This window comes from Podarcis tiliguerta, assembly GCF_965153285.1.
Source record: "Podarcis tiliguerta genome assembly, chromosome: 13".
NCBI lineage: Eukaryota > Metazoa > Chordata > Lepidosauria > Squamata > Lacertidae > Podarcis > Podarcis tiliguerta.
In genome coordinates, this window is record NC_139546.1 from 26,870,410 (window position 1) to 26,884,581 (window position 14,172).

General features: G+C 43.3%; 1 protein-coding gene and 1 long non-coding RNA gene across 21 annotated transcripts in view; both read left to right on the forward strand.

Moving 5' to 3' along the window:
* Positions 1 to 14,172, forward strand: part of KANSL1 (KAT8 regulatory NSL complex subunit 1) — a 146,465-nt gene that overhangs the window by 61,027 nt on the left and 71,266 nt on the right. The window lies entirely within an intron of this gene.
* LOC310663311 lies at positions 7,673 to 13,421 on the forward strand. Its single transcript, XR_014504478.1, has 2 exons — positions 7,673 to 10,866; positions 11,243 to 13,421. It is a non-coding gene; the product is annotated as an uncharacterized lncRNA (long non-coding RNA).

A 14,172-nucleotide genomic window follows, 5' to 3' on the forward strand; every position in this document is an offset into this window, starting at 1 on the left:
ACCTGCCTGTATAATTGTGTCCACTTTCCTTCCAGAAGTAATATTGGTAGAGTGGGATAAGGAAGTGGAGACTTGAATTGGAAGAAACTGAGGATTGACTTCATATCTCTTCCCATTCTTCTGGTGGCTGGCATCCATCTCTCTTGGGAGCAGTGTTAGAAACTCATATATATAAGCCAGGTGCCAAATGGCTCCTTAAACCAGGGTTACAGTCGCCAAAACAGAATGCCTAGTAGCCATTTGGGGGCTAGAGGGCTCCAAAGTCTCATTTTTCATTACAACTTCTTGATTCCTGAAATTCATTCTCATCATGCAGATAAAATATAATGGATTATATAAGAATTATATAAGAAAGGTAAAGGACCCCTGGGCGGTTAAGTCCAGTCAAAGGTAACCATGGGGTTGCGGTGCTCATCTCGCTTTCAGGCCGAGGGAGCCGGCATTTGTCCACAGACAGCTTTCTGGGACATGTGGCCAGCATGGCTAAACAGCTTCTGGCACAACGGAACACCGTGACGGAAACCAGAGTGCATGGGAATTATACAGATAGCTATAATTATATAGGATATGCTGCTAGTGTGTGAAAACAGTCTGGATCCAGGCATGCACCTCCAGATGGTGGAGACCTCAGGCAACATCCTGCTGCCCGGGCATCTTCACTTGGATCGCAAGTGCGGGGTGCACCTGGCGAATTTTGAACACTGGCTACTGAACCTTCCAGCATTCAGCTTCTTGGAAGGCCATGAGTTCTAGTGTTATTGGGGGGGGGGGGCAGGATCTTTTCTCTATCCACTTTCTCCATGCCAAGCATAATTTTATAAACTTCTTTCATGCCACCTCTCACTTGCCTTTTCTCTATAAACTGAAAAGTCCCAAACGCTGCAGCAGTTCTTCATAGGGGAGTCACTCCACCCCTTTGGCTTGCCCTTTTCTGAAACTTTTCCAACTCTACAATATCCTTTTTGCAGATTTAGTCATGTAAATATCTGAAGCATCCTTGTGTATTAATTGTGTGTGGTGCAGATGTAGCTAAGAGGTGGCCGATTCTGATCCAAATATTTGCTCCACGTATGCCAGCTTTGCGCAGCTTACTAATCAGGAGAAATTTTTGAGAGCTCCAAGGGAGGGAAGAGATGGAGAACTCAAGGACACAAACATGTACCCTTGTTCTCCTCATTCCCTTTCACAGTATGTGCTGTAACTTTAGCAAAAGCAAAGCTCTTCCCACTTTCACCAGCAACTTGTAATTCGTGTTGTATGACACAGTAAGCATTACTTCGTTTAGAGTGTGGCTCTAGGCACCACAGACTGGTGATAAGTTGGCAAAGATGGAAGAATCATAGAATCATAAGTTTTGTAGTTCTTTATCTCCTTGATACCTTCAGGTGTCAACTTTTAGAAGACACCTGGAGTCAGCCCTGTATTGGGAAGTTTTTAATATTTGACTTTTTATCGTGTTTTTATATATGCTGTAAGCCACCCAGAGTGGCTGGGGAAAAGCCATATGGGCAGGGTATAAATAATAAAATTATTATTATTATTATAAATATGGAATTGTACAGTTGGAAGAGACCCCGAGAGTGTGGTGATGTGAAAAAAGGGAAAACTCTATTTGGAAAGGCTGAAGACGCAGAAGATTAAGAAGGGCTGGGGGGGGGGGAGAGACATTTAAACATTTAAAAGAACTTTAGAAGAGGGGAAGTGATTATTTGCTCTAAGAGCAATGGTTTTAGTTAAATGATAAGGTAGGCAGGTTTGGGCTAAATATTAAATAACAGCGTAATTCTATAGTGCATCAAGGTGTAGAGTTTATGATGCCTTCCAAGAAAAGGGGCAGAGAAAAGCTGAAAAGCATCAAGTACAGAGTGTAATACCAGAGCAAGAGGCAGCTAATTAGGGCACCTCCAAACTCCTAGGAAAGGGTCTCAAGAATCTGTGGGCCCATAATTGGGTCATATTGTTGTCGCTTGTGTAAGAGTTGCCCAGGGCTCTTGCGCCTTCATGTGCATACAGAAGCATTTAAAAGTCTGCATGTGCCCACTGCTGTAGCTGCATATCTGAAAGAAAGCAAGTCTGGGCCTGAAGAACAGCTTGATGAGAAACTACCTGGGAACTCGATGAGCCTTGTTAAGAGGTCTTCGTAGGAAGTGTGTGTATGTACAATTTTATGTGCAACGGTGACAGGAACTTGAAACACTGACGTTCAGCAGATCTCAAAAGTAGTGCTTGCCGCTTGCAAGCCTTTTTTAACCTGCACAGACTGTCAGGGACAGTGCAGCCCATTCTGTTGAGCTGATAGGCTCAGCAGAGGAGTGACTGGGCTGCTTTGCAAAAAAACGTTATAAGCTGTAAATGGTTGCCAAATCCGCCTGAGAACATTTTTTTTGTATCCTACTTGAAAACAATCAGCAGTGGCAGAAGGTTGAGATGGATCACATTGCATAGTTGCAATTTTAGGGGTGGGAGGGGGTGCTTCTTGCTTATCCTCATGTGCATGACTCACGCAGCGCAAAAAAAAAAAAAAAAAAGAGTGACTCAGGCACATGGCCTAAAACCTTGAATGGAGTCTGGTAGTAAAAGGGCAGCTAGTCCTCCTTTCAGCAAACATGCAAAATATATTTACATTGGGGCAAAGGGGGGAGCTGCCTTGAAGCCAAGGAATGACTTATTCTGCATCAGCTGCAACAGCCAGACTAATACTGTGGGAAATCCAGAACATGGAGCAATGCTGTAACGTATTGGTGTTGGTTTGCAGTATCCAAATAGAGTTCAGAATTAAGAGACTATTTTGGGACTGGGTTTTATCCAGTGCTAGCCCTAGTCTAGGGATGCAGGTGGCGCTGTGGGTTAAACCACAGAGCCTAGGACCTGCCGATCGAAAGGTCGCGGTTCGAATCCCCGCGGCGGGGTGAGCTCCCGTCGTTCGGTCCCAGCTCCTGCCAACCTAGCAGTTCGAATGCACCCTTAAGTGCAAGTAGATAAATAGGGATCGCTTACCAGCGGGAAGGTAAACGGCGTTCCGTGTGCTGTGCTGGCTCGCCAGATGCAGCTTGTCACGCTGGCCATGTAACCCGGAAGTGTCTGCGGACAGCGCTGGCTCCCGGCCTGTAGAGTGAGATGAGCGCACAACCGTAGAGTCTGTCAAGACTGGCCCGTACGGGCAGGGGTACCTTTACCTTTACCTTTAGCCCTAGTCTGAGTAGATCCATTGAAGCTAACAAGCACTACTAACTTGTGTTCATTAATTTCAGTGGGTCTACTCTGAGAAGGATGTAGTTGGCTACAATTCAGTGTGTTCTACTTACTCTTCCACTATTTTTGGCCTTCGTGTTTTTCTTGCACATGTTGTTCCTGCTCTTATCTATCACTGGGACATCCGGTTAATGTAAGCAGTGTTTTACCAGTGTTTTGTTTTTTAAAAGCTTTGATTCTTTGGATTGTAGCTCTTTTCTGTTTTTTTCCTGGGCTCTTCTAAAAACAAATAATACATTTTTGCATGTGTGTTAAGCAAGATTGATAAAAAATATGTATTCCAGAGTGACACTGAGATGTCAGAATTAATTATTTGGAATTGGCCAAGAGGATGGAGGCTTAATGGGCCATGGAGATGTTTTTCACTGCTCCCCGGGGAAGGGCCCATGCAGGGCAGCATGGAACATTCAGGCTTGTGCTGCTAATAAGATTAAAATTGAAAACCTAATCAAAATATCTTATTCACCTAAAGTGAAGGTAGAAAACCTGAGAATCATGGCATCTGTTTGCTCTGTGCAGTAACCCTGAACAGGATGCTGGCTCTAGCAGGCTGAACTGTTGTCGCTAGGAAAAGGGCAAAGCAGGGTGGATAAAAACCAATGATTTTTTAAAAACAATTAAAAAATGATTTTTTAAAATTTAAATCGGATTTTTAAAATAAAATGCTTTTGGAGGATTCCCCCCCCCCAAAAGATAGTTTTCTATTTAAGTCCAAAGGCTATTAATCGGAAAATAAGGATTTGTTTTAAGTTTTTCATGTGTGCTGTGCTGAAACTCAGTCTGAGTTGGTTTTTAAGGAAATTGTTATTAAGGAAATGATTATTATTCTCCTCCCAATAAAATACAGCAGAAAAGTTGTCCAAATATAAACAGTTAACTTATGAAACCTCACAATAATTTCATAATTATCTATGTATTTCTAATAGTATAACCAAATCAGTTATTTTTGCTATAACTGTAAAAACTACTCTGAAAATTTATTGTTCCAAAAATGAAACCTCCATCTGGTTGTAAATATTAAGATTATACCAGCAGGAATGTCTTTCTGTCAAAATAAATAAATAAATAAATAAATAAATGATTTAAATCAAATCTTACTGACTAGTGATTTAAATTGTGATTTAAATCGATTACTTGTATAAGCTGAAAGGCTGCTTATGCTCTCCCTCCCTCCCACCACTGGCTGAGCTGCTGTGATGTCATGTAAAGTTCATGCGAATCCAAATTTGCTCAGGGAGGAATGTTGCACATAAAATACTGCCTGTGGTGTGTGATTGTAACAGAAGTAGGGGTGCTTCTCATATATCTGAGGGACAGCAGAGGCTGCATGCTGTTAGCAGAGCCCTAGTTACAGATGACTGCGTGCACACTATGCATTTAAAGCACATGGCTTGCCCGCAAAAGATCCTGGGAACTGTAGTTTACTCTCAAAACTACAATTCCCAGTGCATGTAACACACTTCAGTTCCCGAGATTCTTTTGGGGTGAATGGGGAAATGTGCTTCAAATGTATGGCATGCATGTAGCCTCTCTGTGTAGAGCTCGTAGTGGGTCCCAGGTGAGCCACAGATTTGCTACTTGAAGGGCAAGGTCTGGGTGAGTCCTAACCAGCTGGTACCTGGGAACACACCCTTGTCTCTCTGGAAAGTGTCTCTGGCATGTTGGGGTCAGCTAGCCTTTTGGCCTTGGCATGGGCTGTGGGGGGTGGGTGAGTGAGTCTAAGGGCAGTACGGCCTTGATGGAGGGGCTCTTAGAGGGTGTAGGAATGGGGCACCACAGTAAGGAAGGAGGCTGGAGTTGGGGCAACACTTTTGTGGTTAATAGAGGTTGGAGATACACAAGAACACATATAATCGCCTTGCTGGTTTCAGGAGACCATCTAGCGGTGGCTAGGCAGATGCTGTATAGAAATTCACTGACAAAGCATGGATATGACACCCATTAGTTGGTGCTCTCCTCCTCCTCTTTTTTTTGGGGGGGGGTGGAAGAATAGAGAAACCATTTCCACTTTTGGTTCTGTCTTCCATTGTCTAATCCAGGGGTCAGCAAGGTTTATCTTGCCTGAGCCGCATGGGTCCTGTGGAGATCCTTCCGTGGGCCGGATCGCACGTGCACATGAGCGCCCGCACCCATGATTTTTGGCATCTGTGATTTCTGGCATCTGCACATGCGCAGACACGATTTCCGGCACCGCAGAACCAAGTCCCTGCGCCGGCGTGGCTTGGTTCGGGGCTCGTGGGCCGGTCATACGACCTCCGTGTGCCACTTCTGGCACATGGGCCTTAGGTTGCTGACCCCTGGTCTAATCACTTTAGGAGTGGTTGGGCACTTCAAGCAGTGATCATCACCATCATCACCATGTGCTAATGAATTCTAATACGTTGTGGGAAGAAGTAATTACTTCCGTTTGTCCTGGATCTCCCCCTCCCCATCAATTTCAACAGGAGATGCTGAATTCTCATACTGGGTGAGAGTGAAACACATGGCGTCATACACTCTACACCATTCGTATTTTATCCATTTATTCCATTTATAGCCTACCCTTCTTCCAAGGAACTCAAGGTGGAATATGGAATTCTCTCCCTACTTTTTCTTCAAAAGAGCCATGTGTGGCAAAGATGAGGCTGAGAAATATTGAGGCCCCCACCTTACCCCTGCAGACATCCCTTTTATTATGATTTCATGATTATTTATCCCCATTATCGGGGCAGTTATATGCAATACTGTTCCTGCCTGCAAGAGTTTCAGAGCGGTCATACTGCTTTGTTTACAGTCAGTGCATGTCCCGTAACGTCTGACAGAAATTCTGCAATATTTTTATACCACAAGTGTTCTGGTCTATTTTTTGGCCTACTTTTATTGTGCGGTAGTGCAGGAGTTCCCCTTCAGGCAGCAGTAACGCAGTAACATTAGCGAAGCATTGCAGAACAAGTAATAAAGTGGAATGATGTGCGGACGATATAGTGAAATCCACCGCTAATGCACTTTCAATGACAGGCTGCAGAGTATACCCTCAGAAAAAAACCTAGTCTAGAGGGGCCCTAACCCTCTAATCACTGCGCCACAATAATTTCCCTATAGATATACACCTCAATATGCTTCCAGAGCTCAATCATTGATTTTAATATTGTTTTCCTTTGACAGAATTTTAATCCATAGGCATATGCATGTTTTCCTGAACTTTCACGTGGCTTCTGTTCCAGAAAATGCTGTGGTGGTGGTGTGAGAGCTTAGTTTTTTGCACAATTGCTTAGATAGCATCTTCCCTCACCCCCGCCCCATGTGCCTATAAGTGTGTAGCAATTGCTAAATATTCTTTCTGGCCAGTTTTACCACCGCTTATCTCCTGCGCCTTCCCCCTAGGCAGTGAAAGTATCTGAAAGTTCACTTGGCAAGCAGTACCACTTAAGTTAGCTTGACTCATTCTTTTCTGTTGGGGCAGTCTGCTTATGCTGAAGTGCACATAGTTAGTGTGGACACAAGTTGGCCACTAGTAGTTTTATGACTTGAGATTGGCTGTTGCTGCTGGTCTTTCATTTCCGTCACTCCTGATGATTAACTTTATTGGGAGTTGGGAGTCCCAATGTCTGGAGGGCCATAGGTCATCCATGATTTGTGCCATGCTTTTCTGCTTCCGTTGAGGCACCTAAGATGACTTAAGTAAAACAATCAAATAGGGTAGGTTTTGTTTTGCCTAGGCTTAAGTGAGTTGGGTCAGAATTTCACCTACCTGGCAACTCCAAATTGAGTTACTCTCTATAGAAGGGAAGAGACCAACCTGAATGTGTCCAAACAGTTTGACTTCACCCCAAAATGCACACTCTTCCATCTGCCGAGACAGATGGATACCAACTGTCTTCCATTATATTACTCTACATTGAATCTTGCTAGAAATATATTGGGTACCCAAAGTCTTGGTTGCTTTTATCTTGGTGCCTAGGAATTTTGAAATGTCCTTAAGACATTTACTTGAGGATGTCCCTCCGACATCAAGTTGCCAACTTTGCTTTTTCTTTCACCCTATTGAGAATTCTGCTGCCAAAATAATTCAACTCCTAACTCCACATGACTACCCTAAAATCCTTACACAAGGTCCATTTCTGGGTTTAGTACAGAACTCTAGTTCTTAGCTTCAAACCCGTCCATGGATTCACCCTAATCCTATCCCATCTATCTCTACACATGACTCTTGTTTCTCTGATACCACCACTTTGAAGTGTGTGAAGGATTTCTACTTCCTGCAACAGCTCTGCCTTTGCCCCACCTTATGTCTACAACTACCTCCCATAACAGGGATGCGGGTGGTGCTGTGGTCTAAACCACAGAGCCTAGGGCTTGCCAATCAGAAGGTTGGCAGTTCAAATCCCCACGACGGGGTGAGCTCCCGTTGTTCGGTCCGTGCTCCTGCCAACCCAGCAGTTCGAAAGCACGTCAAAGTGCAAGTAGATAAATAGGTACCACTCCGGCAGGAAGGTAAACAGCGTTTCTGTGCGCTGCTCTGGTTCGCCAGAAGTGGCTTAGTCATGCTGGCCACATAACCCAGAAGCTGTCTGTGGACAAACGCCAGCTCCCTCGGCCAGTAAAGCGAGATGAGCGCCGCAACCCCAGATTTGTCCACGACTGGACTTAACGGTCAGGGGTCCCTTTACCCTTTACCTCCCATAACACCTCCTAGATGATGGCTCTTCTTTCCCCCTTCCAACTATTTTTCAGACTCCATTTCTCATTGAATCTTTGGTACAAGCCCTTAATTCACTATAGCCAACAAGGTATCCTCCCGTTGCTGCTGAACACCCAACTCCCATTAGCTCCAGCCAGCATGTCAGAGGGAGCTGTGGTACACCAACGTTTGGCAGGCATCCATTGAAACAGAGTTGAACATTTATCTGAACTACTATTTATCCATTAATTTACCCATGCCACCTTCTTCCTTCTCTCCCACTGTTGTCCCCTTTGTGTTGAATTTCAGAAAGCAAGTTTCATGGGGCTGAGACCTGTCTTTTGTTGTTACTACTATCAAAGGCCATGCATGTTGATGTTATATCAGGATTGTGCCAGTAGAATGGGGTTATTGTGTGATGTAATTGTGGTGCAATTCACCTAGCCCTGCCTCCAGGTAGAAGATTTAGGCTTGATGATAGTAGGATTACTTCTGGCTCCTCAAATATTGTTATGTTAACTGGGATATGATATGGCTTACACAGGTTAGTTGAGTGTATTCCTTTCATTTGGGAAGCAACGCTTTGTTCCTTGTAGTCTTGAGGAAAAATGATGGTGAACAATAGTTGAGCATTGCAAGGCTGAACTTTGCTGCACTCTTGACTAGCAATCACCCCTGCCTGGCTGCGTCAGTTACCTAAGATACAAGACGCTAAGACAATGAATGTCTCCTGGGGTTGGGCTTGCAGGCTTTTGCAAGTGCTTAGTGCTGCTGCTGACATCTACAGAGACATTTTATGAAAGAAAATAAATAAAACAAGTTGCAGCTTGACATGAGTGGGAAAATGTTCAACTGTGGAACAGGCAAGCTGCACGTTGTATTTTCTTTAAGTTATCCCTTGCTGCAAGGTGGATACACAAATGATGGACTGTAAAGGGTATTAACTTCAATGCCTTATCAAGTTTTCCAGCCACATATGCCTTATTGCTTTTGTTCATGTATTATTGGAGCATGGAAATGATCAGTTGTGTGTCCTGAGTGCTTAGAGGTTTAGTGCCTAGTAGGCAATGCTTTCCTCTTAACAGGTGCAATCACTTTGTTGACCAGTTAGGTCCTCTCCAGAATTTAGAGTTAAGTTAGAAATCTGATTAAGTATTCTTCTGGATTTCAAAAGATATTGTGCTGTTGGACTCAGACTTCCATCAGCCCAAGCCAACATGACCAGTAGTCGTGGCTGATAGGAATTGCAGTTCAGTAAGATCTGAAGGACCACACATTTCCTCCCCCACCTTCAAGACTGCCGCGTCCAAGTTTGCCAACAACTTAGTTCACCTGTACTTATGTCATTCTTACTGTGACGAACAACTGGGCTGAGGCTGTTTAGTGGGAATGCTATAGGTGTCTCAATATTTAGGGCTGGTTCAATCTTCTTTGGACCTGGGTTCATGTGAAGAAATGAACTTCCAGGTTTTGGTTGACTCCAGGTAAACTTGAGGGGGATGAACAGAAGAATATCTCCCCCCCCCCCCCCCAAATGAAGAGAAGACAGGAAGTTGCTGAATGAGAAAGTCACTGTTCCCAAGAGAAAAGAGAGTCTGAAGAGGAAAAAGGCACTGTGGAACTCTAGTAGTACAGAAAAGCAGTAAGCCTTGGACTTCTGAAGACCAAAGTTAACCTGATCCGTGAAGCAGACTAAAGCCTCTGATTTCGACGAAAAAAATTGTGCAAACGGCACTGGCTCCACTTTCTGGGAGGGAGTAGACAGAAAGATCACCAAAGCTTTTTGAGAAGGATTCTTAGAGTTATTTCTGTGGAGCTGTACCATTTTGTCTGATAGGGAGAAGGCGGCTTACTGTGGGAATGGTGGCGGTGGCAATTGAATCTTTTACCACAGGTTGCTGAGGAATGGCTCTCATTATGTTTTAGTCACAGTGGCTAAGGCAATAAGGGTATCTGTTGCGCTCAAGCAGGCAGAAGAGTAAACTTTTGGCACCAAACGCACAGCCTTATGTCGACTGGCCCTTGTGTTATGCAGCTCAATAACTACTCTTAAGAGGATAATAGGAATTTTTATAGTGAAACCTGCATCCTAAATAACACCCCTTCTGGGCACTTATAGTGACAGATAAAGCTGCAGTAATGGATATATTTGTTTAATTTTTATAGTATCCGTATCAGGGCAACTTTTTGCTTGCAATGCCAACTAGTTACTTAAAAGGTTTCTTTTCACTTGTCTCATATGTGATGTTTTATGGGACCTTCTTCAAAACCTTCCAAGGTATTGATCATTCCAGTGAAGTGACATGCTTGATCTTTTCAACAGGAGGATCTTTTGATGAAGACCTTTTGATAATATTTGAAAGCTTTATTGAAACTGGACATGGCCTAAAAACATTGACTGGCAGTGCTTTCTAACGGTGGTTGGAATTGAACTGGAATCCTCCTCGTAGTAGGGGAGCTAACAGCTTGACTGGACCCATGGTGATTGATTTACTGACCTTCAATTCTGCTTCATGTAAACCTTCTATTTTCCCCTCCAGTTTCTCTATCGTCCATACAAGTAGCAGGGTTGGATGTTGCCACTTGAGTAGAGATGCAAAGGGGTTGGAGGAAAAATGAATGGAAAAACTTGGAAAACCCAGTTTTTCCACCACCCCATTTTTATTTTTGAAACAGATGTGGGGAGGGGAACCAGACAAATCGGGGGGGGGGGGGCAGACTGGGTTTTAATCCAGTTTTTTCCATCTTCCTAACACCTTCACCTCTTTATGCTGGGGCTCCATTTCATGCCTTTCCTTAAATGGCCCCCTCTCTTGGTTTGTTTGCATTAAGCAGAACCTCATTTCTGCCTTTCTGCATTAATTTTTCCTGTTGTTTGCATCATTTTTGTCCCATGGCTTTGGCATGCACACACTTCACATATACTTCTGCATTTCTGTGATTTTGTAGACTAGGTAAAGGTAAAGGTACCCCTGCCTGTACGGGCCAGTCTTGACAGACTCTAGGGTTGTGCGCCCATCTCACTCAAAGAGGCCGGGGGCCAGCGCTGTCCGGAGACACTTCCGGGTCACGTGGCCAGCGTGACATCGCTGCTCTGGCGAGCCAGAGCCGCACACGGAAACGCCGTTTACCTTCCCGCTAGTAAGCGGTCCCTATTTATCTACTTGCACCTGGGGGTGCTTTCGAACTGCTAGGTTGGCAGGCGCTGGGACCGAACAGCGGGAGCGCACCCCGCCGCGGGGATTCGAACCGCCGACCTTTCGATCGGCAAGCCCTAGGCACTGAGGCTTTAACCCACAGCGCCACCCGTGTCCCTATTTTGTAGACTAGCATCAGGGAAAACAGAAGCATATAAGACTGGACTGTGTTCAGACCACCAAGTATTTCATTTAATGGTGGTGCAGCTTTTTGCTGCTTGCTGTGTGAAGCATTCTCTTTGGTCTGATCGTTATAGAGAGAAAGAAGAAAGACTCTTCTATGGACTTTGCATTGCCATGATAGTTTGCATTCCTGGCTAGAATGCTCTTCCCCAATTCTGACTCACCAGCTGGCCTTAACAGTTTGAAGTCTCCGTTCATATTCGGCCTTGTAAGTAAGTGCTGTCCTTGACTTGACCAGTAACACTGAGGCATATGTTCCAAGACTAGTTCAGTCATGTTCTAGGCTTCTTATAGTGCCCAATTTATTGAAATAACCATAACAGAGGAGACTAATCAATTGAGGCATGGTTGGTTTGGAGCAGGTGTCAGCAACCTGCGACATATGGGCTGGAAGCATCCCTCAGAGGCTGTTTAACCGGCCCACGAACTTCCCCAGAACTGAGCTGCCTGCTCGGTGAGTCCCCACGCCACACCGCTAACCGGCTCGGCGTGGGGACTCACTTCCACACGCAGATGCCAGAAATTGCTTCTGCGCATGTGCAGACTTGCACAGACTATCCAGCCCACGGAGGGGGCTCTGGAGGACTGATCTAGCCCAGGCAAGGTAAACCTTGCCAACCCCTGGTCTGGAGAAACTTCTGACTTCTTTGATGCCAAGGCATCAAAATTCCTATGTCCTAGCATTAATTTATTTTCCCTTGGCATCACAGCTTTCCTCCTGTGACTAATAGCAGCTTGTAAAACATGCAGAGTAATTGTTTACATGCAATTAACACCGTGTTATGTTTGGCCCTGAGTAACAAGGGGCCTGGAATCTCAATAACTGAAGGCTCCACCATCAGTAGCTGAAAAGAAACTCCTCCACTGCTTGTGTTTTCAACTTCAAGTAACAAGCAGTAGAAAATCGCTTGGTCTTTGCTCAGAAGTCCTAATTCTAGTTAGAAAGGTTCTTTATGGTATCATCTAGCTGAAGCAGATAAATGAAATTATATAAATTTAGGTATCCCAGTTGTGAAATGCTGCATGAAAAAAGACAGGTGCAAATAGGTAAGATGTATGAAGACAATAAAGCATAGTCTAGCAAGCCACGGAGGGAAGGTGTTTATGTGAAAAGACAAAAGGTTGGACATGCTGCAGAGTCCTAGCATATCCTCTGCAAGTTATAGAGAGCACAATTCATAGAGATCAAATCTCCACCCTTGAAGGAATGGATTAGTTGGGCGTTTTGGGAGGCCATCAACTTTCTAAACTTATTTTTGTCATGCAATGGTTATCTGCTTATCATTATGTTTGCACTTCACTGACTTAGTCATGAGAGAAGAACCTTCTTTACATAATAGGATGCCATGGAAATGTCTCATCTTGGGCCCAATACCCCCGCTTTCTCCCTCCACTTTTGCTTCTGGGAGTTATTGGCATACTTTTAGATTTTGTTATGCTTGGAAGGCTTGGTGCAGGTACAGCCAGTGTCTCATCCAGTTACTATTCAGACTCTAAGCTTCTATCAGTCCCAGCCAACATGGCCCAACGGTCAGGAGAGTACTATGTTGACTTCCACTGACTTGGTTCACATGTACATATACACGTGTGTGGATATCTGTCAGGGTGGATTTGATTTAATATTATATATATATATATATATATATATATATATATATATATACACAGAAAGACTCATTCTTGCTGGTAGAATCTTAATATTTACACCCAGATGAAGGTTTCATTTTTGAATAATAAATTTTCAGAGTAGTTTTTAGTTATATCAAAAATTACTGATTTGGTTATACTATTAGAAATACATAGACATAATTAGGAAATTATTGTGAGGCTTAGTAAGTTTACTGTTTATATTTGGACAACTTTTCTGCTGTACTTTATTGGAAGGAGAAAAATAATCATTTCCTTAATAATAATTTAAACAATTTATTTAACTAAAACAATAACATTATAGCATATGTATTCATGTTTGTTAACTGATCTGGTTAAACAATTTTTAAAAAGAAAAAACTTAGACTGAGTTTTAGCACATATGAAAAACTTTAAAAAATTCTTATTTCCTGATGAATAGCCTTTGGGCTATAATGCAAATTAAATAGAAAACTATCTTTAGAAAGATTTTTCCTACAAAAGCATTTTATTTTAAAAATCCAATTTAAAAAAGAAAGCCATTTTTTTAAATAAAAAAATTAAATCATTGATTTTTATCCACCCTGTACATGTATAGTTTTCACCTAGAGAGAGATCCATTCCCTATAGGGATTTTGACTATTGATACCATGGCATTGACTGAGTCTACTGGAGGTTAGAATCTCACTGTAAATCTAGAGCAGGTCACTATTGTTGCACTTAACTGCATTCACAAGGTGGTATTTCGGAGCTGGTGATTTTTGCTCACTCAATAATGGCTGGACAACAGGAATGCTTCATCCTCTACCATAGCAACCCAGGCTCAGACTACCTTGTTTTCTGGCAAAGAACGGTGATGAGCACACCCTCTTTGTTTAATCAGACTTGTATGCTCACTTCATCTGGCGTTGAATATTTCTTCTAGATATTAGGCATGCCAATGTGCATTTTGAAAATGCAGCTAAAATGTGGTATAAGGGGATCAGTACATTTTGTTTGCTCTAGGGCAGGAGAATCTTCCTCTCCCTGCCCTCCTTCCATTAGGAAGATCGGCTTCAATCCAGGATATCTTCCTTTATATAAGATTTTATTAAAGCTTTTTCATAATACAGTAAGATGAAATAAACTAATCTAAATAAAAAGAGAAAAAGTTAACTGAGTCCTCTCTCTAATGAAGCTCTGACCCTTGTCACACACAGGAAATGGTGGACCCTCCAATCTCTCAACTTGGGAGCATTCCTTATTTCTCCCAGT